This window comes from Silene latifolia, chromosome 3 (assembly GCF_048544455.1).
Source record: "Silene latifolia isolate original U9 population chromosome 3, ASM4854445v1, whole genome shotgun sequence".
Lineage (NCBI taxonomy): Eukaryota > Viridiplantae > Streptophyta > Magnoliopsida > Caryophyllales > Caryophyllaceae > Silene > Silene latifolia.
Window position 1 is genome coordinate 95,932,724 of NC_133528.1, and position 22,334 is coordinate 95,955,057.

Genomic DNA, 22,334 nt, shown 5'->3' on the forward strand with positions numbered 1-22,334 from the left:
GTTATAAGCTGTTCAGAAGTATAGCCAACCTATCGACCTTGCAAGACCAACAAAATCGGACTCTCTCGTGGTCACTCTTCTCTCATGAAGCAAAGGGTGAATGTTATATGTAAAAGAGAGAAGGAAAGACAGTCACTCACCTAACTGCGACCTACATAGCATGCATGCAACAAAAATGAAAGACAATTCAAGTACTAATGCACACACTCCAACCAATAATGTCCGTCACAGACGAGGGCTTACAAATAATATGGGAATAGTGAGGTTCAGGTGAGAAAAGGCAAAACAAGTTATGGTAATGTGGAGGTAAAAGCGTCAACAGGACCATATAAAAACATCCGAATCTCAACTGATTGAAAAATAAAGTACAAGAGTGCCCTTCATTTGGCACACAGCTCACTAAACTCATACACAATCTCCTCAAAAATATGGAATAAGAATGGAGGAGTTAGACGGTCACAAACTTCCCTTTTTTAACACCGTCTAAATGAATCAAATGATATAAATCAAACTTTTTTTTTCTTTTTCTTTCCATTTATACGTGAATCACAACTTTTTTTCATTTTTTTTTCTTTTCTTTCTCTTTTCACGTTTTCTTCTTTTTTTTTTCAATTCTTTTTTTTTCTTTTTATTTCTTTCTTTTTCACCTTCCTCTATTTACACCAACTCCATACAAAAAGATACGGGCCAAACTGCAGACGGAAAATCATACCACAAAAGGACATACTAAACTAGCTTGACTAGGCAGGCTCAGTTTGGGATGCAGCTAATGGGTCAAAAAGGCAAGTTTTGGCTTAAGTGGAGCTGAATGGGTGAAAAATATAGGAAAAGGGGAAATTTGCAAGCACCTCCCTGCATGTGACACCAACCACAAACCCGAATATGTGCATTTGACAAGAAATTGAATGTCATAAAAGTGCAAAAATGATGAACATGCTATGCAAGGAGTACTACTCTCAATTCCTAATGAACTGGTCATGAATGTCACCAGTTATGGGCTCTAAACCTCAGAAATTGTAAAGTAGGTTGCCAATTTATCAGGTCAAGTCTAAACAGTCAGCTATATTTGAACAGAAACTCGTAGACTATGCGTATGACAAAGCTAATAACTGCCAAAAGAAGTGCAAGGCTCAAGTAAAAATGACAAGTTATGGTGCAGTTTCATCACGGAAATCAACCGTTTCGACTCGACCTATATGCAAAGATAAACGTGAATATTTTTGAATTTTTGAAAATTTTTCTAATTTTTTTGGTTTTTTGGTTTTTTTAATTTTTAATGAAATAAATAAACAATGCAAGCTGAAATAAATAAACGTGAATGCAAAACAAATGCAAATGCAGACTCAAAAGGATGCAATACCCTCCCCCAAACCAAAACGGACAACGCCCTCGTTGTCCTCCAGCATACACCAGCAGATATATACAAGGGAACGGGAATATACAACCACTAAAGAATGAAAAATAAAAATAAAAAGGAGACAAAAATAAAAGAGTGAGATATACATACAAAACACGAACTTCCCCAAACCAGCCAGAAAACTGGGGAAGTGAGTAGACCAGTAGCTACTCGTCAGCCTCCTCGTCGCTGTCGCGCACGTCCTCCACCCTCACTGTGAAGTCTGGGTCCACCTCCCGCTCTCTCCTCCTCCTCTGCTCAGCTCGAGCTCTCTCCGCTGCCGCCGCCGCGTCCTCGTCCTCCTTTCCTCAGCAGACTCCGGGTACCCCTCAGCTGGGTATCGGTAAAAGGAAGGGTGTGGCCAACCCTCTGGGATCGGACGGTGTCGACTCATGTGATAGTCGTATAGAGGGAACAAAGTCAAAGCTAAGTCCCGCTCCATACGAGCCTGTCTCTCTACAATCTCAACTAACAAACCGTCACGACGCCCTTGGTCTATGACCGAGGACGCCTCAAAGGGTGGTGGAGGTACAAAATTAGCCGGTAGGACCGGTTGTGCCTGTGTATGGGTCTGGTCGGCAGGTGCGGGAGTAGGAGTAGGGATCGGGATGGGTGTAGGAGTGGCCGTGGAAGGCTGGCCGCTCCCAGAAGGTGTGGACCCCTCTCCAGTCTCAAGTCTACGCCGTTTCTTAGCAGCGGGTAAAGTAGTGGGTGGTCGGAGTGAAAGGTGGTAGTCAGGTAGAGGTGGCAGTCGGGCGCCCCGTGCAGTAGTAGGCAAAGGGGCTAGACGGGAGAGAGTGTCACAAGGTAGGTCCACGGACAAGGAACCGTCTATCTTCCATGTCCGGTAGTCTGTGGTCAGCCAATGCTGAGAATGCATGGCATCTAGACTCAAATACCTCTCTCCTCGGAGGTACGGTAAGTCACGAGGCCAGACGGGGAAAAGGGAACGGGCAAGAATGGTGGCCATGCCACCGCAGGCAATAGATCCCGTGACCTTCACCCCCTGGGCCTGGAAGTACTGGGCGGTCAGATAGGCGATGTTGAGGGTAAAAGGACCCTCGCAGTCAATGTTCAGGTAACCGCCTAAGATGGAGAGCTCGTTGTTGTTGATGTTGTTTGGCTCCTTTCGGCCAAAAATGGTGCTTCCCATCAATCTAAGAAAGTAACGGGCAGGGGGAAGGTGGACCTGTGCGAGCTTTCGCTCGGGAAAGGTGGTCTGGGCCAAGGTCCGCCAAAGCTGACGAATGACCCTCCTAGGGGCGGTAGCGTCGCCCGTAGAGGAAAGTCCAAGTCTGCTACCAAACTCCTCCAAAGTCATCGAAAAAGTCTGGTTGAACAACCGGAAAGACACAGAAGAACTCAAGACTCAGCTCCAGAAAGATACGGCCACTCATAGTAATGAGTCCGGCCATCCCCGTGCCCCGTAAAAGCTCACAAACTGACTCGTAGATACCGAGTCTCTCAAGTGCCGGTTTATCTAATAACCGGGTAGGTAAAAACTCACAGCCAAGGAGGTTATAAAACCTCTTACGATGTACACCGTTAACGAAAATTACCTGCGGGTAGTCGGGGTGAGAGTCGAGGGAGTTGTCCCCTCGGACAGTGATCGTGCCAGAAGGAGCAATAGAAGTAGAAGTACTAGGAGCTGGCATAGAACGGAAACGTCCAGGACCTCGACCCCGGCCTCTAGAACCCAAAGTAGAAGCCCGTTTAGTGACGGTGTGAGGAACTAGAGTTGCTCTAAAGGCAGCTGCAGCTGTAGGTGAGTCCGTCGTGGTGGAAGTAGAGGTTGTGGCTGCTGTGACCACCACTGAAGAAGAAGGAACAGCAGCAGTGCTAGCAGTGGTGGTGGCTGTAACTAGGGTAGCGGCTGAAACAGAGCTAGCAGCAGTGCTAGCTGGCGTAAAAACAAAGATCGACGGGTGAAACTAAGAACACGAAGTCTTTGGCCGGTGCGGAGACTAGTAGTAACAAACAGCGGGGACTACCGTCTCGATACGCACAAAGACGGATCGCGTAAGAGCTCGACGAAGGCATCGAGCTAGAATCCATCCTGAATAAATAGGGCAGGGGAATTGATAAGAAAAAGCAGGAAAACAGCATGATATCGGCATGAAAATTCCCCTAACCAGTCGAAAAATTCGACCTTCAGCACATAAATTCCCAACATTCCTCAAAAATTTCGAATAACAGCGGGTAAGCAGCGATAGGGGTGGGGTAGCAGGCATCAATGACATGAAATTAAGCCACAATCGAAGCAATTAAGCATGTGACAGCAGCAAAGACCAAGCTTACAGTCGAAAGTTTCAACTGTAATGAACCATTATCGCAAATTTCTCGCTAAAATCGAAATTAAACATGTAAAAGCAATGAGGATACGGGATTAAGCATCAAGTAAGCTAAATAGGGCATACAAGCACAGTCAAAGTCGAAAAACTCGACTAAATAAGGGATTTCAAACCCTAATTCTAATTCACCTCATAAAAATGCGAAATTAGTGAAATTAAAATGCAAAGAGGTGTAGGAGATACTTACTTGGTGAGAATGAACCTACAAATTGCAATTAATCGAAAAACAACAAGCAGAAATGGCGATTTTTTGATCGAAAAACCGCAAACCTTAATCCCACTAATAAACCGTGTAAAACAGCACAGATCAAGGGGAAAACAGAGGGCTTTGAACGATTAATTAACAAAGAGCAAAATGTAGGTGACGAATTTGGCAAAAGGGCAAGAAATATGGAGGAATTTGGGGTGTTTTTGTCGCAAAATAGGAAGGGGTCGAAAGAAATAGGGGTTAAATGAAATAACAAAGGAAACGAAAGGAGTTAAAGAAGACTCCCTGCGTGTCTTTTCCCATTTCACTCGATCGAGTGGTTTAGAACTGCTCGATCGAGGACTTTAATGATCCATCTACTCGATCGAGTAAAAATTCACTCGATCGAGAACTCCCCTTTTCAGCTTTACTCGATCGACTAAAATGGAATCACTCGATCGAACATATTTCACTCGATCGAGCTCTTTTCCTCGTGTAAGCTCTTGAATTCGCCATTATTTCTTTGAATTTGCGTAAAAATTCCTCAAACCTGCATAAAAACACTTGCAAAAATATCCCAAAATACCAAATACGCAAAGTAACAATCTATAGTCTCTAATCTACGCTAAAAATTGTCTAAGTTCTAATTGTCCTAATTAAAAGCAGTAAATAAGGTTCAACGAAAAATTCAAAAATTGTTTTTACAAATTGGTACACGGGGCATTTCCCCGCTCACTTCCCAAGGCAATTCAGTAGCCCCTCGGAGGGCTCCTGACTGGAGGACGTCATCTCAGCAACATTGATCGTCCTCTTCAGCTTCCATGAGCTTGAACTTGATTCATTAGGAGGAGAATAGTTGACGTCCACATATGCGCGAACTTTTCTCACCCTTGCTCCTTTCTCACCGGCTTTAACGTCATCATTCCCACTTTGACTAATATTAATTGCACAATCCCCTTTGACAATTCCTGCATTATTTTCATCTATATCTGCAGCAAGGAAAACAGACGAACTTTCCTCCTTTTTGCTCTTAACCTGAGGCGGAGGGGTCACAATAGCAGCACAATGCTCCAAATTCTCATTTGGAGTGTCAATAGGAGGGTCAATAGAACAGAGGGCATTGCAAGGCTGAGCTTGCATGGGAGCCCTCCGGAACTTAGACTGATGGAATATCAATTCCTCGTCCCCTACCTGAAAAGTCAATGTCTTACCCCCGACGTCTATTACTGCATGGGCAGTAAATAAAAATGGTCTCCCTAAAATAATAGGGGTATGGGCATCTTCGGGGATGTCAAGCACAACAAAGTCAACGGGAATAAAGAACCTCCTGATTTGAACAGGTATGTCTTCTATTACACCTAGTGGCCGTGATATGTTACGGTCGGCCATCTGAACAGTCATATTTGTGCAATTAAATTTTGTCAAACCAAGTCTTTTAGCCAAAGACAGTGGTAAGACACTCACGCTAGCGCCAAGATCGCATAACGCGTTATCAATCAAATGGGTACCAATATGACACGGAATCGAAAAACTACCCGGGTCTGACTGTTTGGGAGGTAACTTATTCTGAACTAGGGCCGTCCCTACCTCGGTCAAAGCTACCGTCTCATGATCATTAATATGCCTCTTACGCGATAAAATTTCCTTCATGAATTTAAGGTAAGAGGGTACCTATGTCAGCAGTTCGACGAATGGCACAGTGACCTGCAAGCTCCTCAGAAGTTCGGAAAATTTGCCGAATTTTTGATTAGCTTTAGTACTTTGCAACCGCCTCGGGAAGGGAACCGTGATGGTTATCTCGAGTCCCTTGTTCCTCTCTTCCAATGTGTCAGCCGGGTCAAGCTCCATATCCTTCGGACGCTTCTTTCCTCTCGAACGAGGTCTTTCAGGTGATTTTTCACTCGATCGAGCACTAGCAGGCTCTCGATCAAGCTGTTCCTTATCCATACTAGTCGATCGACCAAAAATCCCATTCGATCGAGTAGTTTCTTCAACAGATTCACTCGATCGAATAGAAATTTCACTCGATCGAGCAGTTCCTATATCCTGTTCACTCGATCGAGTAGAAATTCCACTCGATCGAGTACTTTCTTCAGCAATTTTACTCGATCGACCCCCTGAAACTAGTCGATTGAGTACTTTCTTGGCCGTCAGCTCATTTTCTTTGACAGAACACCGTTCATCAGCAGTTATAACCTTCCTCGGGTCTGATTTCAACACTTCCGGTCCCTCATATGAACGATCGCTTCTCAAATTAATTAAATTTACCGTCTCATGTGGATTTTTATCAGTTTGTGACGGTAAATGACCCTGCTTCCTTGTAGACTAGTTCGCGGCTAACTGGGCAACTTGAGTTTCAAGTGCCTTGATTGATGCATCTTTCTGTTGATCACTCAGCTGCCACTGCTTTGTAAAAGACTGCAACATAGTCTTGAGCTCACCTATCTCACTCACTCCACCGGAAGATGATGCACCGTGATTGGGAGGAGGGAAGGAAGGAGGCTTCTGAAAGCCTTGTTGATTCTTATGTGGAGGAACATATGGTTGTTGCTGGTGAGGAGGAGGGGTAAGATTAAGCACATTTTGACTTGTCCACCTCAAATTGGGATGGACTGCCCCTTGGTTGTTATAGTAGGAACCCCCTCCTTGCCTATATTGTTGAAAGGCAAGGACCTGTTCCTTCTCTGTAAGACAGTCAACAGTAGTGTGACCGTCATTGCTCCCACACCTCTCACATGTGACGGTCTCCCCTCTAGTAAGCAAATGGACCGTCTGAGGCTCCCCAGCAGAATGTAACTCCAACTTGTCAAATCTAGCATTCATGGCTTCCAGCTGAGCCACAACTTGCTTATCAACTGCATGAACTGTTCTAATACCATCCCTCGGGTTTCCATACTCAGCACTGTGATTCACCATCTCTTCAATAAGGGCCCATCCCTTATCATCGTCAGTATTCTCTTGGAATCTCCCATTAGATGAAGCATCAAGTATGGCTCTGTGATCATCGTACAGCCCATTGTAGAACTGGTTAGACAGAAACCACGGATCAAAGCCATGGTGAGGAATAGACCTCACTAACTTCTTGAAACGGGACCATGCTTCATATAAAGTTTCATCAGGTGCTTGCTTGAAACTTGTGATCTTTGCCCTCAGCTGATTGATGCGCTGTGGAGGGAAATATCTCTTGTAAAAAGCAAGATCAAGGGTCTCCCAGTTAGTAACCCCTGCGGCCGTGCGGTCCAAATCAGTCAGCCACTCCCTGGCTGAGTCAATCAAAGAAAAAGGGAACAAAACCTCCTTAATCTTGTCTTCAGTTACCCCCTTTGTGGTGGGGATAGTAGAACAGTAGTCTGTAAAGACCTCCATGTGCTTCCTCGGGTCTTCACCTGCCACACCTCTATAGAGATTTCTCTCCACCAGATTGATATAGGAAGGGCGGATGTCAAATGTATTCCCATCCTCAGTCTGGAGATTGAAACCCTTTGGAATTGAGGCTGCTTTAGGCTCCGAGTGACTAGCAATGTTCGGCATCTTTACTGGTTGATTTGCAGAACTGAAAGTATCTTCTTCGAAAGACGGGTTTTCCGTAAAAAGGAAATGCTGAAGCTCTGGTTCGAAAGTACTCAAGGCTTCCTTTCGTGATTTTCTTTGCAGACGGAGTCTATGCCTAAATAGTCTCTCTGGCTCCGAATCAGCTGAAACTAACTCAAACCTATCTGACCTGGGCATAAACAACACTGAAAGAAAATAAATAAGAACTGCCTAAAGGAATAAAAATTCCCTGAGACGGATAAAATAAAAGAAACAAAGACAGATAGGGCAATTGCCTCCCCGGTAACGGCGCCAAAATTTGACAGGGCTGTCGTATACCTATCAAAAATAAACTAACTAAACTAACTATATAGCTAGGGAAGTCAGGTCGATCTCCTCAGGGAGGCAAGATATCTGTAAAAGTCCGTCTATTTGGTCACAAATGGGGGGTTGTTTAAATTGGTTTTCTAAACTAAAAGCTTAAAGGAAAGAGAAGCAGAGAAAAGAGCAGTAAAGGCAGAAAATAGAATTAAACTATCAAATAAGAAGGGACATGTCAGGATTTCGGTTCACTACGGTAGTCCAGTGACTCAACTGTAAACAACTTAGACAAATTAATGCGGGACGGATATGGAAAGGTCCTTCCGATCCACTTTCTATCCTAAATTACCACTAACTTAACTTCTGTCCTCGCCAGGGTAGTCTACTGTTCATAGCAGGCCTATTTAGTCCAATCTTCCTATCCAGGATTAAATTTAGCCAGATTAAAAGGGTGACTCAGAAGCGTGCACTCAACTAAGTCGGTAAAATACAGTTAAATTGCCATGGGGACAGAATCTCACAATTAATTCATCTAACCTATTCACTACATCGTCACATTTCTACCGTAGATCCCCTAATCCCAACATGAAACAAGTTTAGCTACTCATATCGCTATTAATATTATCAAAACTAACAGCAGATAAATAACTAGCAGTCAACATATTAAAACGATAATTAAATTGCATAAAAGTGAATTAGGGCAGAAATTAAATAAAGCAAAACAGAGAATTAAAGCAAACGAAAGAAAGATTATTATTAAGAAAAGAGAAAGGGATTACAATCGTGAGAATCCGGCGTAAAGAACACACAAATCCGAGCGAAATAATCCCGAAAATAAAGTTACAGAGAAAAGGGAAAAGCAACGTAATGTGTTTTCTGTCAAAGCTAAAAATTATAGATGATATGATAATAAATGACCTAGTAAAGCTGCGTTTAAATAGAAAATAAACTAAGTCCAAATGCTAAAACAAGCTTACGGGCTAATTAAAGCCCATGCCAGACCAAACCACTCGATCGAGTAGAAAAAATCCACTCGATCGAGCAAAACTCCAGAAAATCTACTCGATCGAGTAGAACAGTTACTCGATCGAGTAACCTCTCTTTTCAGCACTTCTTGATCGAGTATAAAAGTGCTCGATCGATCAACCAATGACGTAGAAACCATTCGATCGAGTAATAAAACCACTCGATCGAATGTTCTTCCTTCCAATCAGCTTAGACTCGTGCCCGACCGCCTCGTAAACTGTGCCTTCACACATCCCAATGTAGTATCTCACTCTGAAAAATCCCGTCTCCTCAAAATGCATGCAAAAAGGACGAAAAATGGTACGATTCCACCACTTTCGCGTTCATTTCTACAAAACGGACAAAACGAACCAAAGTAGCCAATTCGGGGCATAATACTATATAAACAGTACAAAAATGCATGGAAATACGTGCTAAAATAGGCTAAAAAGACTATACAATAAGCACGTATCAATCATTAATCCGAAAACCCGACATCCATCAATTCGCGACTTTCAGACCATGACTGACCACATCACCGCCCAAGCTCCATCAATTCCACCCCATCAATCACCAATTCAATTCATCAATAATGAAGCATATGTACTCTTTGCCGGCCAACCGACAGCCGACTACCCCTCTACCGGTAGCCGCAACATTAATTTTCCCCTCTTTTTGTGAAAGACTGACTACCGGTCATAGGCACCGGCAGCCGACGTACCGGCACGCAATACCACAACTTTTTTATCTCGCATCAATTGTATGCTCTATGCCGGTTGCCCCTCTGCCGGTGTACCGGCTTCCACTAACACCTCCATTAATTCTTCCCCTTGCTTCAAATGTGTCGCTACCGGCTCCAGTACCGGTGACCGGTGCACCGACAACCACAACTCGTTGTATTGTTTATGTCGTTCCCCTTTTTCTTTGTCTTTTTTTTTTTGTCTGTTTTTGTTTTGTTTTTGGGAGTGGAGATTGTTTTCGTCGATTGGAGTTATAGATTAGTTATTATTATTATTGTTATTATTATTATTATTATTATTATTATTATTATTATTATTATTATTATTATTATTATTATTATTATTATTATTATTATTATTATTATTATTATTATTATTATTATTATTATTATTATTATTATTATTATTATTATTATTATTATTATTATTATTATTATTATTATTATTATTATTATTATTATTATTATTATTATTATTATTATTATTATTATTATTATTATTATTATTATTATTATTATTATTATTATTATTATTATTATTATTATTATTATTATTATTATTAGTAGTAGTAGTAGTAGTAGTAGTAGTAGTAGTAGTAGTAGTAGTAGTAGTAGTAGTAGTAGAACTAATTCTTAAGAGTAGTATATAAATACCACAACACTTCTACATTAAAAAAACACTTTTATTACCACTTTACATTAGACTAGAAATTAGACTAGATTATTATTCTCTCTCAATATTGTAGAACCCTAATATTTCCTCTCTCATTTTTATTCAATAAAAAGTTATAATCTTTCTTTCATTAATAGTTTAATTCTTCTTTAGTTTATCCAAGTTCTTCAATTTTCAAGTTTACATTTAATATTTGGGTTGTATTTGGAAGACAAGAAGAAATTCATCTTCCATTATTATCCAAGCTTGGTACTTTCTTCTTAGTTGGTATAATTCTCATCTTTTATTTACAATTACTTCATTAATTTACATTTATGGTCTCACTTGTTTGTTATTTATTCAAAGTATTAATCTTTATCATATTTGCAATGTTTGTTTGTGGATTGTTGCAATTTATTGTTGAATTCTCACCCATGAACATGTGTGAGTAGTCTAATCTAGGGTCTATGGGGAATTTGGGTAATTAAGGGGATGAATTTGGGTTGTTAACCTTTTGAATGAGGTGATTATGTGGTTTCTACTCTCATGCATTTGAAGTGTTCGATGAAATGTTTAAATGAAGTTTCAATTTTTCATTAACATGTTTAACTTATCTTGGTGCATTATGCTATTGGATGGTTTTAGAAGTGTTTATTGAGATGCTTAAATGAAAGTTGGAGCCTTTATTAGACATATTTGATCCATCTTGGTGCCTATGCTATTGGATAGTCTTTATGCTTTGTTTGTAGCAAGTTCATCTTAATCAAGTGACAACTTATTGAGGGACTTAAGGTGATTAAGAAATTAGTCCTAAATCCTTGACCACTATTATTACCCATCTCTTGTTAGACCTTGTTTCTCCCCCTAATTGCCCTTTGTGAGCCCAAAGACCTTAGGCTTCCCTTATCAGTTAAGAACAACTTCATTTAGTTTAAATTTTATACCTTGTTGCATCTTAGTTTAAAATCGACCAACCTTATTTTTATTTGACTAAAATAGGACTTAAACGGACTAAGTATACACCCCCGCCATTTTTGTGTTCAACCGCGATTAAATACTACTTTTTAATTGGGTTTTATAAATTACGTTTGATTGGGAAATGACGGCAAATCCCTATATCAAAATGGCGTCGTTGCCGGGTATGGCGTTAGGTTATGCTTAGTTAGTTAAAGTTTCTAGCTTTAGTCTTTAGTTGTTGTTTGTGTAGTTTGTGATCTTCTTGTAGAGTGTGTGTGATTTTTGCCTTACCCTAGTGTGTAAAAGCACTAGGAGTCTTACGGTTTGTCAAAGTGTATGCTTAGAAGGAACAAAAGATCTTTTCTTAGTGATCCCGAACTGGAGAGGCTCTTTAGGGCTTTGAGAACAAGGACACTATCAAGGGTTAGAACCTCTTCTAAAGCAACTTTAAACCAAGCAAATCCACCCATACAACCTCTCATTGAAGACACACCACCACAACAACCAAACGACACAATTGAGCCTCCAATAGAAAATCCATTTCACAACTTCCAATTTCCAAATAGCCCACCTCAAACACCACCCCCTCATATACCAAATCCACCACCACCAATGGCTTTACGTGTCCATAACCGTCCTAACCACAATGATGCTTGCGACCCAATTAATTTTGGCACCTTGGCTCCCAACAACTTTGAGATGCACCCCGCCCAAGTGGGGTTGATTGAAAAATACTTGTTCGGAGGACACATTGAAGAGGATGCTTATGCTCATCTAAGAAAGTTCAACAGAAAAGTCTCTATGATGAAAAATAATGGGATATCCGAGGATACACTAAGGATGATATTGTTCCCATTCTCCTTAACGGTTAAGGCGGACCGGTGGTTGAATGTTCACCCTCCGGACACGTTCACTACATGGGACGCCTTAGCCAAGGCATTCATGGGCAAGTATTATCCATCATTCAAGACCGCCATGCTTCGAAATGAAATCCACACTTTCCAACAAGAGGATGGAGAGTCCTTGAGTGAGGCATGGGATAGATATCAAGACCTTATCGCTAGTTGTCCTCACCATGGGATTCCGGAGTGGTATATCACCCAAACCTTCTTCCAAACCTTGTTGCCAAGAACTAAGGAAATGGTGAATGCCTCCGCAGAAGGGGGATTTGATCATTTGGGTGATGAGGAAGGCACGACTCTAATCAAGAAAATGGTGGACTCCGAGGCAAATTATGGCACAAGAGTGAATATCTTGAGAAGAAGTAAGCACCCTCCGGAATTCTTAGATGTGGAGACTAATTCTAAGCTTGATATGCTCACCAAAAAGCTTGAAGAGTTGAGTAAGAAGAAGCAAGTGAACCAAGTAAATCAAACTAACACTTCTCATGGACCATCCATAGAAGAAGTGATGCAAAGATCAACATGTGAGTCATGTGGAGGGATGGGTCACACTTATGAAGTATGTGCAAATAACCATTATAACAACTTTGATGGGAACAATGTGAAAGAGGTGAATGCTTTCCAAGCATTTAAAAATTTCTCCAACCGTCCACCTAGGCCCTCATTCAATAACAACTAAGGACCCAACCAAATCTTTGCCAACCAACCTCAAGCATACCAAGATTATGGGTGTAACCAAGGGAACTAAGGTAATCAAAACTTTTACCAAGGAAACCAAGGTAATCAAGCCAACCAAGGGTTTGGTCAAGGGTTCAATCAAGGGTACATCAATAATCAAAGGTACAACCAAGGGTAAAATCAAGGGTTCAATCAAGGGTACCAAGGGAACAACCAAACATCCAACTTTAGAGATCAAGGTTATGGCTTTCCTCTTCGAATTTCCAACCAACCTTTCAACCAAGAGCCACCACCCCAAGCAAGCAATGCCATGGGAGATGATAAATATGACAACTTGGTGAAGTTGATAGGGGATTTGGCAAGTAATACCCAACAACAAATCAAGAGTCTTGAAGCCAAAGTGGCTTCCGAAGCTCTCATGAGTTCTCAAAAACCACCGGTGTATTTCTAAGACAAGGGCAAAAACCAAGGGACCCTATGAAGTCAAAGGAAGTTAATGCTATCATGGTGGGAGTTGAAGAGGAAAGAGAAGAGTCAATTGATTTTCCAAGTCAAGAGGAGTTATCATACACTACTCCCTCACTACTACAAATCCAGGCAACTACAACGCCCCTTTAACAACGTTTATGCACGAAAATCACAATAGACGTTGTAGAATGTATGGCGCGATTTTTACTAAACCTAATTACAACGGGTATGGTTATATAACCGTTGTTATAAGTTTTAACAACGGGTCAAATTTGCACAACCGTTGTTAATAATTTGGCGCAAAATTGGCGCAAAGTTAGTGAAAAGTAATCACAACGGGTATTTTTAAACCCGTTGTTAAAACTTATTTGACAACGGTTGTTGATTTACAACCGTTGTTAAAACTTATTTAACAACGGTTGTTGTTTAACAACCGTTGTCAATACTTTCCATACTATAAACCACACAAACACAGATCAGCTACAGCCACAAAACACATACATAACCTAACACAAACACAAACATAGACAAACACGAACACAAACACAGCAAACACACTTTATCATCGTCTCTTTCTCTCTTTCTCATCGTCGCTTTATCATCTCACCGTCACTGTTGGTTTCATCGTCTCTTACTTTCTCTAATTATCAGGTAAATATCGCCGTCACTGTTGGTTTCATCGTCTTTCATCGTCATTGTTTTCTTTTTTTTAATTATTTCATTTACATGTATTTATGATAGGTTTTTATCGATCATTATTATGTTATTATTCGCTTAATTAGCTCGTAAAACAAATTAAATAAAATAAAACAAAGAAGAAGCAAGATGATAGAGAGGAATGCATGATAAACGTAATTAATAATTCATTAATATATATATATATATATATATATATATATATAAATACATAAATTAAAAAAAGAATTACATTTCTAAAAATGCAATTCTTATATTTTCATAGAGAGTCTTATTCTCTTCTATGATATCCCTCCTCTCCTCCTTAGCTACTTGGAGGTTTCGTTCAGCAGTTGTTATATCGTCATATAGCTGCAACAATTGCTGCTCTGTCAAGCCATTTCTTTTGGCATCCTTGAGTGCGGCTTGAGTATCCACAAGATAGCTCCTAAAACTGTCCTCGATGTGGAGCAACCGGCGAATGAAGGTGTTGTTGTTTTCGGTCATAGTAAGAGTTTTAAGGATGTAATCGTTCATTTTGTTGATGAACTTTGGAGTTGTTTGAAAGATTAATTAGGGTTTGGAGATTGTTTTAGCAGTTAGGGTTTGAAGATAGTGAGATAATGGAATGGTGGTTGAGATAATGTATGTATTTATACTAAGTAATGTGTCCTTTGAGTTGTTTTCTAATTATTAATATAATATATGCATGTTTAGGAAGTTGTGCCATAATCATCATATCTCCCTGCTTCAAATCTTATGTAAACCCTTCTCATTCCATATATTGTCCATTCATATGCACAGTACAGGGATGGCAGTAATAATGCATGCATCGGAATTATAACGGGCCCCGTAATTATGCATGCATCTAGTAATATTTAATTATTATTTTTTTATTTTGTAAAAACAAACAACAACGGTTATGTAGAAACAACCCGTTGTCTTTAGTTATAACAACGGTTCTTTGTAAAGTAACCGTTGTTATAACTTTCCCACCAAAATTGAGTCACACTTTCCACAACGGGTTTTGATACTTAAAACCGTTGTTAATAGTTTTAACAACGGGTTCATTGTTAAAACCTTTTACAACGGACGCTTTAACAACGTCCGCTATTTTATATAACAACGGTTTTTAGCCGTTGTTATAGCCTGTATCTGTAGTAGTGCCTTTTCCATGGCTATGGAAACATTCCAAGAAATTGACCATGAGCCCGAAAAAGAGAGCATGGGAGGTTATGTACTTGAGCAAATAATAACAATTCATGGTACAAGCTTGGATGTTGAAGTCGATCCGGATAAGGGAGAGATGGTTATGACTACACCAACCTCTATAAGTGAAGAATTTGTGCTTGAAGAAATTGTGGAAGCACCAAATGTGATAGTAGAAGTTGAGAGGAGCCCGGAAACTGAAGAGATGATCATAGTGGAAGAACACTCTTTGGCCAAGCAAGAAGGGGCCAATGATACTTCAAGGTATGACAAATTTATGGACTTGGTAATGAAAATGGAGACCTCCAATCCACCTTTGGTGGAGATGCCTCATTACTCCGAATTCCTTGAAGAAGTCATTTCTAGAAGAGTGGACATTAGTGGCTATGAGCTTGATGCCTCAAGTGAGGAGTGCAATGTGGTCAAGTCTAAAGTAATCCCCGTTAAACTTGATGAGCTCGGGAGTTTCTCAATTCCGTGTACCATTGGTGACCAAAAGGTAGATAGTGCTTTGTGTGACTTAGGGGCAAGTGTGAGTGTCATACCACTTGCCCTTGTGAAGAGGTTGAATGTTTCAAGCTTAGCCCGCACTTCCTTTACAATCAAGCTTGTCGATAGGACAATCAAATCTCCAATTGGGATTCTCAAGGATATCATGGTACAAATTGGTAAGCTTTCAATTCCTACCGATTTTGTTGTATTGGACATCCCTATGGGAAGACACTCTCGTGTCATTCTTGGTAAGCCATTCTTGGCCACAGGAGGAGCTATCATAGATGTCAAAGAGGGATTATTGTCATTCAAGGTCGGGAATGAAAAAGTTGAATTTAAGCTACCACATGCTTCAAAGAAAACCGTGGTTCAAAACATGTTTGTCATGGAAACTTTAGAACTCCATGAGAATGAAGATGAGAACATGGAACTATTGATTGCTTATGAGCCAAAAGTTGATGATGAGCCACCGACTAAGTTCCTTGAAGAATAAGTGAATGCTAAAGATAAGTGTGGGAAAAAGGGCAAGACTTGGGAAACCGAGTTCGATTCTAGCACCAATGCCCCTCCAAAATCAAAACCGATAATTAAAAAGAAGAAACCAAAAAGATGGAGGAAGAGATCAGAAGGAAAGAGTGTATGTGACCCTAGTGTTGACAAAGACAAGAAGATGTTTGAGGAAGAGGTGGACCGAAAATGGCAAGAGGTTCAACATGCCATGTGTAGGTTACATGATGTGATGACAAGGGTGAAAGGCTCTTGTTTTATTGGTAGTGAAAATGGTGGAAGGTTGGTGGGATCTCGGGATATTGATCCCGGTTGAATGAAGTCTTTGAATGAAGAAGTTTGGTGGAGTTACTTAAGAACCACCGCAATGTATATATTCTCTTTCTCTTTAATTAAGTTTTTACCGCATTTTGCATTTAGTGACATGATTCGGAAAGGAGCTAATCTAAATTAGCTCTCTTTGCATTCATTTAGTATAGTTGCATCATAATTCAAGTCCGCATATAGAATAGATCATGCATTGCATACCTATTTGAAAATCACAAAAAAATTCAAAAAATTGAAAATTTTCAAAACATGTATTTCATTTCCGAATTTCCTCCATACATTTATTTCCATTGGAAATATGTAAATAAATAAGTGTGGGGGGGGGGGGATTCCATCATTTAAAAATACAAAAACATGTTATTTATTTTCAAATATTCAAAAAAAATCCAAAAACATGTTCTTTAATTTCGAAAAAAATTCAAAAACCACCAAAAATATGTTGTTTATTTTTCCTATTCTCTTCCTACACTTTGTTCCATTGAGGATAATGTAAATTTCAAGTGTGGGGAGAGAAATATCCACATTGTGAATATTATTTATATTTGTGCATATACATTTATACTTGTGAATTTATGAAAATTCAAGAAAATGCCTAAAAATCGAAAAAATTCAAAATTTTCAAAACTATTGCATTGTATATATATATACTTGTTGTCGGCTAACCTTTGGCATAGACATTGACCATTTGAGGCATAAAGGAGCTAGAAGACCCGCTTGGTAAACTCGTTGTAATCTCTTACTCCTTTACCGTTCTTTATTTATATATCTTGCATATTTCAAGGAGGATGGGAATTTTTGTGCCTTGGATGTTCCTTCTGGGAAGTTTTGGATTGTTGTGTTGGTATTAATGTGCTGCTAGGTTTAGTCAACTCGTTACATGTTTACCTTAGGTTCATTTCCATTTCTCGCATGCATTTGTTTCACATGTATATATGTGTTGTGTTTCCTTCTTGTTGCATTGAGTTTGTATATAATTTTTTGAACAAAATTTGGTCTAGGAAGGGAGTATGATGCCCCTATGATTAAACCGTCTTGGCCGTGTCTTTCCCCCTTTTTGTAGCTTGCACCCATTGACCTCCCCGTTAGGGTATTTGCTTGCAAATACCCGGGAAATGAGGCTATACGGGAAAGTTTTGACCACCATGTGAGACCAAGACCGTAGTCTAGGCCTTGATTTCGACATAACTACTTTCATGTGAGGTTTAGAGCCTCCTTGGGACCGGTACATCCATGCCCGCTCTCCCTTAGGTGTGGGCAGGCTCCTTGCGTGGCATGTTAAATCACGACGCATAAGCATGGCGTCCTTTCCTTTTTAGACCATGAGATGTTCATTTGTGTGCATATTTTAAAACAATTAGTTGCATTTCATTCTTGAGCCTCACATTGCCAAATAAGCCTAATTTTTAACCCTTTAGACTAGGTCCTATTTTCCTAACCCCTTTTGAGCTTGAAACTCTCATTTGGCACCTACAAAACTAGCTACATACCATAAACAACCTTCCCTTATCAAGAAAGTTGCTTACATGTTGTCAGTTGTATGAAAAAGGGTGTTTTGAACCTTAGTTGATGAGTGAGTCGGGATAATGGTTTTATTTGGTTGGTTTGAGTAAAGAGGTTTTGAAAAAGAAAAAGAAAAGAAAATAGAAAAGAAGAAAAATGTAAGGAAAAAGAAAAAAAAATCACTTATACTTTGTTTGATGAGAAAAAGCCAAGCAACACTCCTTTCATCATTGGAGTAGAAAAAGGCGTTGCAAGAATAAAGGGGCACTTGATGTTTTTCCAAAGTGAGTCGGGTTTGCACAATGTTTGCATAAATTCGGGAAACCAATTTTTGTTAGGGTGTAGATGTTACTCATTTGTTGTAATAAAGTGGAAGAAATGGAATCTTGGCAACTTCTTGATGTGTACCTCCACATTTTTCCAAATTGGTGCTTGCACCAACCCCGTTTCGTCCCGTCACCTAGCCCCGTCAAAACTCTTGTTTCTCTTTATGCATATTTTCCTTTTTGCATCTCATGAATGGTCTTGTAGAAGAGGATTCCATGTCAGATTACGGGCATGTCTCACGAGTCGAGTAGTTGAGTGATTTTGGTTACTTTTTGGCACAAAAATCACCCGTTCTAAAAAGCAAATGAGAGACTAGTGAAAACCGTGAGGAAGTCGTTAGTCTAGGTCCCCTTAGACAAGGGCCAATTTGGTCGAATCTTGTGTGTGTCGTGTAAATCTTGAAGGTTAGGCTTTGCTTCCTCCTTTCCCGCCTTTGAATTTGTTTCCTAGGTATTTGACTGTCATATTGAGGTTGCTTGAGCCATAACTAGGGCATTGACACCCCTCCAAGACTATGAGACGGTATCTCCCGACCAAAACCTTTAATTGTTAAAAGCAAAACGGCCGCTTAGATGAGGAAGGCGGTTTGACTTTTTGTAGATGCATCCATTGTTTATTTCGTGCTTCATGTTAGGATGTATCCAATTTTCCGCAAGCCCCCACTTGCCTTGCAAGGAAGCACATACCTCATTGTGTTTGATTATGATTTGAAGGGACGGAGAAGGCCCGTTAATTGTCTTTCATCGGATATTATTAGTTTAGCTAGTCTTCTATATTAAGGGTCTCGGTTTAGTTTAAATGAGCTTACTCGAGAACGAGTAAGGTTTAAGTGTAGGGAGATTTGATGAGTCGTATTTAGGTTATATTTTACCCCGCATTTATAGCTTATTCCGACTCGATTTTGTGTGCTTAATTATTTAATAGCTCATTTAATCACTAATTTACTATAATTAGCCGTCTTAGTCACATTTAATAATTAGTCGGATTGTAATAATATTAGTATTTAATAATTCGATTTTATTTATCGCGAATAAATATATATATTTATTAATATATTAGTTTTATTATAAATGTCATATAAATAATGCTTTGCTTTTGTGTTATTTGATTTTGTAGGACTCGTATTCGTGAATAAAACAAGTTTAAGTGAAGCGAGGAGGAAATTTAGACACAAATGAGCAATATTAACATGGAAGTCTCAAACGTTGACTTTGTCAAAGTCAACTCATCGTCCCCTGCCTACATCTTCATCTTTATTTCACCTTCATCATCGCATCATCATCACCATACCACATTACCTTCGCCTTTACCATTTTTGTTCGCCGAAAACCCGTCATCAACCTCGCATACATCACGAAACTTCGTCACCATTAATCATCATCACCATTTCCAAACACCACCACTGCAACTCCCATCATCACCACGGCAACAAACAATTTTTCACCATTATCAATCCAACAACACCGCCATTAACATACCTCCATTTCCACCATCACCATTTTCGCAACAATCCACCATCATTTTCGCATCATTCACCCCTGCATCACGAAATCCGTCTTCATCATCAATTCTGGCCACCAATGTGTCCAGCTCGTCCCATATACGCCACCATTCATCCACCATCATCAATCCGAAAACCCGACATCCATCAATTCGCGACTTTCAGACCACGACTGACCACAGCACCGCCCAAGCTCCACCAATTCCAGCCCATCAATCACCAATTCAATTCATCAATAATGAAGCATATGTACTCTTTGCCGGCCAACCGGCGGCCGACTACCCCTACCGGTAGCCGCAACATTAATTTTCACCTCTTTTTGTGAAAGACTCGCTACCGGTCATAGGCACCGGCAGCCGACGTACCGGCACGCAATACCACAACATTTTCATCTCGCATCAATTGTGTGCTCTATGTCGGTTGCCCTTCTGCCGGTGCACCGGCTCCCACTGACACCTCCATTAATTCTTCCCCTTGCTTCAAATGTGTCGCTACCGGCTCCAGTACCGATGGCCGGTGCACCGGCAACCACTACTCGCTGTTTTCTTTATGTCGTTCCCCCTTTTTCTTTGTCTTTTTTTTTTCGTCTGTTTTTGTTTTGTTTTTGGGAGTGGAGATTGTTTTCGTCGATTGGAGTTATAGATTAGTTATTATTATTATTATTATTATTATTATTATTATTATTATTATTATTATTATTATTATTATTATTATTATTATTATTATTATTATTATTATTATTATTATTATTATTATTATTATTATTATTATTAGTAGTAGTATTATTATTATTAGTATTATTATTATTATTATTATTATTATTATTATTATTATTATTATTATTATTATTATTATTATTATTATTATTATTATTATTATTATTATTATTATTATTATTAGTAGTAGTAGTAGTAGTAGTAGTAGTAGTAGTAGTAGTAGTAGTAGTAGTAGTAGTAGTAGTAGTATTATTATTATTATTAGTAGTAGTAGTAGTAGAACTAATTAGTAGGAGTAGTATATAAATACCACAACACTTCTACATTAAAAAAACACTTTTATTACCACTTTACATTAGACTAGAAATTAGACTAGATTATTATTCTCTCTCAATATTGTAGAACCCTAATATTTTCTCTCTCATTTTTATTCAATAAAAAGTTGTAATCGTTCTTTCATTAATAGTTTAATTCTTCTTTAGTTTATCCAAGTTCTTCAATTTCCAATAGTTTACATTTAATATTTGGGTTGTCTTTGAAAGACAAGAAGAAATTCATCTTCCATTATTATCCAAACTTGGTACTTTCTTCTTAATTGGTATAATTCTCATCTTTTATTTTCAATTACTTCATTAGTTTACATTTATGGTCTCACTTGTTTGTTATTTATTCAAAGTATTAATCTTTATCATATTTGCAATGTTTGTTTGTGGATTGTTGCAATTTATTGTTGAATTCTCACCCATGAACATGTGTGAGTAGTCTAATCTAGGGTCTATGGGGAATTTGGGTGATTAAGGGGATGAATTTGGGTTGTTAACCTTTTGAATGGGGTGATTATGTGGTTTCTACTCTCATTCATTTGAAGTGTTTGATGAAATGTTTGAATGAAGTTTGAATTTTTCATTAACATGTTTAACTTATCTTGGTGCATTATGCTATTGGATGGTTTTAGAAGTGTTTATTGAGATGCTTAAATGAAAGTTGGAGCCTTTATTAGACATATTTGATCCATCTTGGTGCCTATGCTATTGGATAGTCTTTATGCTTTGTTTGTAGCAAGTTCATCTTAATCAAGTGACAACTTATTGAGGGACTTAAGGTGATTAAGAAATTAGTCCTAAATCCTTGACCACTATTATTATCCATCTCTTGTTAGACCTTGTTTCTCCCCCTAATTGCCCTTTGTGAACCCAAAGACCTTAGCCTTCCCTTATTAATTAAGAACAATTTCATTTAGTTTAAATTTTATACTTTGTTGCATCTTAGTTTAAAATCGACCAACCTTATTTTTATTTGACTAAAATAGGACTTAAACGGACTAAGTATACACCCCCGCCATCTTTGTGTTTCACCCCGATTAAATACTACTTTTTAATTGGGTTTTATAAATTACTTCTGATTGGGAAATGACGGCAAATCCCTATATCACCACCTCATCTATGGCAAGGCATGCCACCTTCCTTTGGAAGTGGAGCATAAAGCCTATTGGGCCATCAAATCTTTCAATCAAAGCATAGATGATGCGGGCCTCCATAGGAAGCTTCAACTTCAAGAAATTGAAGAAATCCGTCTTGACTCCTACGATAATGCCGCTATATACAAGGAGAAAGTAAGAGTATGGCATGACCGGATGATAAGTCGGAGGGAGTTCAAGGAAGGTAGCAAAGTTCTTGTCTTCCAAAATAGGCTCAAGTTGTTCTCCGGAAAGCTAAGGTCAAGATGGCTTGGTCCGTACATTGTAAGGAAGGTCCATTCTCATGGAGCGGTGGAAGTTGAAAACCCAAGCACGGGAAAGATGATCAAAGTGAATGGACAACGTCTCAAGGAATATCATGAAGGAATGGAACCACAAATGGTGGAAGAAGTCACTTTGGAAGACCCAGTTTATCA

At 39.2% G+C, this 22,334-nt stretch overlaps 2 non-coding genes across 2 annotated transcripts; one reads left to right on the forward strand and one right to left on the reverse strand.

Annotated features, from left to right (window-relative positions):
- The first annotated feature begins 6,983 nt into the window (after window positions 1-6,983).
- Window positions 6,984-7,090, forward strand: LOC141650194 (small nucleolar RNA R71). The gene has a single exon (XR_012546243.1). It is a non-coding gene; the product is annotated as a small nucleolar RNA R71 (small nucleolar RNA).
- A 5,024-nt stretch (window positions 7,091-12,114) lies between these two features.
- On the reverse strand, window positions 12,115-12,221 carry LOC141650085 (small nucleolar RNA R71). Its single transcript, XR_012546147.1, has one exon. It is a non-coding gene; the product is annotated as a small nucleolar RNA R71 (small nucleolar RNA).
- Window positions 12,222-22,334: the final 10,113 nt, after the last annotated feature.